The 4,880-nt window shown below is 44.5% G+C and overlaps 1 pseudogene; it reads right to left on the minus strand.

The window, feature by feature from the left end:
• Positions 1-4,193, minus strand: part of LOC116078676 — a 21,813-nt pseudogene extending 17,620 nt beyond the window's left edge.
• Positions 4,194-4,880: the final 687 nt, after the last annotated feature.

The raw sequence follows: 4,880 nt of genomic DNA on the forward strand, positions 1-4,880 counted from the left end.
TGCTGGTCGGAAGTGGGAGGCACAGTGCTGTCAGTCAGCAGGTGGCACAGTGGCAGCTGGGAAGGGCTCCTCTAGCCTTTGACACTTGCTCACAGGACAAGACCTTCCAGTCTCACTCGATGATCCCCCTGCCCCAGCCCTATGGTGCATTATTTTCCCACTATTTCTCCAGAGAACTCTGTTTCCCGTTGATGGATTGTGCTGTATCTGGGTATTAGCTGCTCTCATTGTAATGCAATGTGATTCCAATTTTTCCTTATTTATGGTTCCTCTCTGACAGAGAGATACTCAGCTTTCGTGAGCTACATGATTGTGTGTATGTATAGCATGCTTTAACATGTGCAGGTGCAGATGTTTTTATGCATGTGTACAATTATGTGTGCAAATAGGTGTATGCCTCATAATTACTGACTGTTGGAACAACTCTGAACAAACTTTGCTAGATCTGGACTAAGGTGTCCTTTACTGCTGTATCAACATCCCTTACCCACACCCTTTGCCGAGCCCTGTAAGAACGCTCGCTCCCTTCTGCAGACCCTTCCTTCCTTGGGAGAGAGGCTTTGCCTAGTGTATGCTTATAAACAGTCTTATCTGTTCAGGTCAGAGCTGGCCCCTTTCAGCCTTTTGTCTCTTTACTCTGCGTTTAGAAATCTAACACTGACCATAGCCTTGAGAATCAAGTGTGGTATTCTATATTTCAGGTATGTACACATCCACACAGACACACAGGGAGAGAGAGGGGGAGGGAGAGGGAGACGGGGAGGGAAGAGGGTGAAAGGGAGAGAGGGAGGGGAGAGGGAGAGAGGGAGAGGAAGAGGGAGGGGGAGGAGGAGGGCAGACATGAGCAACAGTGCAAGACTGCCCAACTCTCCTCCTACCTACACTTGAGAGTAGGTAGTGGGACTTAGAGTTATGCCAACAGTCTTACTCTGTGTATGCCACAGGTGCTACTTCACCAGCACAGCATACGCTAAGAAGATAAGCTATCATCAAATGGCTGCTCCCCACTAAGCTCTGCCATAGCCCCTTAGACCAACCCTCGAAATTATATATATGTTGGTAGTTTTGGGGAGAGGGAGAGGGGGAGGGGGAGAGAGAGGGAGAGGGAGGGGGAAAGGGAGATGGAGAGAAAGAGAGAGAGATTATTCACAAAGGAAGACGAGGAGCTTTGGAAAATCAATTCTGTTTTTCCCTGGAGAGCTTGCGATTTTAAGCATTTTTGGTGGCCCTCATTTTGTATTGGTTAGCTTAGATGAAGAAAGTTGATAGGTGCACACCTTCAAGTAAATATGGCCAGGAGAGACCTTGAATTTATTTGACCAGCCTGGACAAATTAGAATGGGGAGAGGCTGCTGGTGGAAGAGAAGATGAAGCCTGCCAAGCCTTTGTCTTCAGGTAAGAGATTGAGAAAAAAGCCGAAAAGTTTGCTATCTTCGTTATTTATTGATAGCCTCTCTCCCTCTGTGTGTAGCTCCTGGGCTCTCATGTTCCCTTCTCAGAGGTCACCCTAAGTGCTGCTGGAGTTTTGGGATGTAGACCAATCTGCTTAAAGCTGACCAAAGAGGCAACGAAGGAAGAGGCAGGTGTCAGAGTCCCCCTCCAAGGAGGGTTGGTCTAAGGGGCTGTGGCAGAGCTCAGTGGGGAGCAGCCATTTGATGATAGCTTATCTTCTTAGCATATGCTATGCTGGTGAAGTAGCACCTGTGGCATACACAGAGTAAGATTGTTGGCATAACTCTAAGTCCCACTACTTAATCTCAAGTGTAGGTCGGAGGAGAGTTGGGCAGTCTTGCACTCATTAGAGGAAAGGAATAGGCAAGACAAAACAAAACTGTTCAAAGAACTCCAGGGCAGCTTAGCTCTAGGCATCAGTGAGCTTGGGGATACGGTTGCCACCACTGTCCACCCGAAAGTGTACACCACAAAGAAGCCTGTTGGGTTAGCTCAAGAACTCGAGGAACTTTTCATGGTCCAGCTTAAATTCAGATTGGTCATTGGATCTAGCCTTCTACAAGGCCATATCCTTCCAATGTTTGTTTGAAACATTGAGAGATAAGGCCACTGAGAATTCTTTTTTAATAAGCCAAAATGAGGGATTCTGGTAAAAACTGAATCCTATTCTTGTTGAGAACACAAGCAGACATCACTCTCTAATTGACAGTCTAAGAAAGAAATATTCTCTATTGGAGCTTGTAAGATAGCCAGGGAATGCCCCCGTAAGTATCCTAAATATTTTCCCCTAAACCCATTGATTTTGACAGGGTACTGGTAACATCTTTTAATCAGAGGCCAGGGGTGGTTAGGGTACAGAAGGCCATGAATAGTTGTGAAAAGTAAGCTTTCAGGGTGAGCATGTTTCATAGTTGGTAAAAAAACATCTTTCATTTGTGTGGTGGTTTGAATGGGTTTGACTCCCATAAGACTTATGTGTTCCAATGCTTGGTCTTGCAAGCTTAAAACAACAAACAAACAAACAAACAAAAACAAAACAAAAACAAAAACATAAACAAAAAACAAAAAACTAAACCAAAACCAAAACCCTCCATTTTGTTTTTTTAAACCAGTATTTTAAATTGTTATCAAGAGTAGAAGTCCCTCTCTCTCCCTCCTCTCTTTCCACTACTGCCCCCTCTCTCCCTCTCAATTAAACCTCTTACACGTGGGAAAAAAAAAAGAGTAGAAGTCCATTGTTTATTTTATGTAGAGGTTTGATTAGATTAATCAGTGTATTAGACTTTTAAGAAATTTTAATACCAGATACTTCATCTCCAAGATGCATCATCTCCTCTTAGTTTACATCACTTTCTCAGGTCTTTTATGACTTGTTTTGGGCTTTTTAGCATTCCCCACCCTCATTTTGGAAAAAACATTCAAATATCTTCATCACTGTGTACAAAAAATTAAAAATAATTTGATTTTTATATCCTTTTTAACTCTCTTAACTCCTTGTTTTTAAAAGATATATTAAATATGAGTTGAGTCTAAATTGCCTTCATGATACACTGTAGTAAATGAAGATTACTTATTGAGGTAGATTAAATGCGATGTCCCCCATAGTCTCAGGCATTCGAATATCCCAGAGGTCCCTAGTGGGTTTGGGGAAGTTTAGGGGAAGTTTGGGAAAGGTGTGGCCCTGTGGAAGTGTATCACTGCAGGCTTTTTTTGATGTTTCATAAGCCATAGACCATTGTCCATTTACTCTCTCTGCTTCCTGTTTTAGGTTTGAGATGTGAGCTCTCTGGCTGTTCCTGCAGCTACGCTTCCCTCTGGGATAATATCTCAGTTATTTTCCTATTGCTATGCTAAGACCATCATAAGACCCAGGGAACTTATAGAACAAACAGTTTATCGGGGGCTCACGGCTTCAGAGGGAGAGTCAGTGACCATCATGGTGGGGACCATGGCAGCAGACAGGCAAGAACAGTGGCTGAGAGTTTACATCTCAGTCTACAAGGATGATGATGATGATGATGGGGTGTGGGGTGGGATGGCTTTTGAATTCTGCCCTCAATGACACCTCTTCCAACAAGGCCACACTTCCTAGTCCTTCTGTGATTATTGTTTTGTTTTTCATTTTTTAAGACAGGGTCTCTCTCTGTAGGTCTGGCTGTCCCAGTGATCCTGTGATTCTGTGACCCTGTGACCCTGGGCCCATTAGAGAACCTGGGAGTAGAGCTTCCTCTGGGTCTTATGGGACTCACTGCAGAGTTTGTGCCCCAAGTCTGCTCAGGGCACCGGCCCAGACAGACCAGAAGCAACCCGTGCCACTGGGCTGGTAGAGTTCCTGTGTGCCTGGGTCCTGTTGATCTCAGTTGCTCCCGGTGTTGGGACAGATGTTGTCTCCTCACCTCCTCACGTCTGATCCTGGGCATGTTAGAGCGCCTGGGAGTGGAGCTGCCTCTGGGTGTGGTGGGACTGGCTGCAAAATTTGCACCTCTCCTGGGGCCTGTTTTTGGTCAGACTGATGGAATGGGAAAGCGGTTTGTTTTCTTTCCTTAATGTAACTCTTTAATTCAGTTAACTTATGCATCGGTTACTGCAACAAAAAGCTTGAGGTAGTTATCTTAAAGGGAGAGACTATTTTTGGCTCACAGGTTTGGAGGTTCCCGGTCACGGTCAACTGCCTTGTTGTACTGGGGTGGATATGTGATGAGGAAGAGGTGCAACATGGCAAGGGTGGTACGGAGTGCCATCACAAGTGAGGGAGGGGACAAAAGCAGGGGGCTGTGACACCATGACCCCTTTCAGGGGCAGGCCTCCAATGAGTCGCCCTCTCTCAAAGGCTCTACCACTTCCAAATGATGTGCTGCACTTCAGGTCCTCATCTTCTGGGTATCAGGTTTGCGTGGTCTGTAAGCGTCTTCTGGTATCCGGGTTACAGCCTCTAGGTTTTCATTTTAGATCCAGGGCTTTCCCAGTATTCTCAGAAATCTGAGTCCTAATTTAGGAATGTGCAAGTTTTTGGCTGTTTCCTCTCTTTATTTGACCAAGAAGTTTTGAGGATACGAGAAGAACCATCTATTAGAAGAACCACTTTTGATGGAGGCTGTGGCCATCTGGTCTACATTCAATATAAAAATTTGGGATATTATTTAGTTACTTTTTTATCTGAAATTTCTGTCACTGACTCAACTAGAATTAAGGTGAAGAGGAACAAGGTAGCTTATCTGGAACCCACACAGCATCGTGACCTATTCCCATGTCCTCTGACCTGGAAGCACTGCTCCTACCACCATGCACCAGCACCTGTAAGGTACTTCCTGGGACACAGCAGTTGTACACAAAGTTGACTTCAGAAGGAAAAAAAGCTTCTTTTTTCTTTTCTTTTTTTTTTTTATTGGTTTTTGTTGCTTATATTCTTTTTTTCTTTTTTTTATTTT

Source organism: Mastomys coucha, unplaced genomic scaffold (genome assembly GCF_008632895.1).
Source record: "Mastomys coucha isolate ucsf_1 unplaced genomic scaffold, UCSF_Mcou_1 pScaffold5, whole genome shotgun sequence".
NCBI classification, from domain to species: Eukaryota; Metazoa; Chordata; class Mammalia; order Rodentia; family Muridae; genus Mastomys; species Mastomys coucha.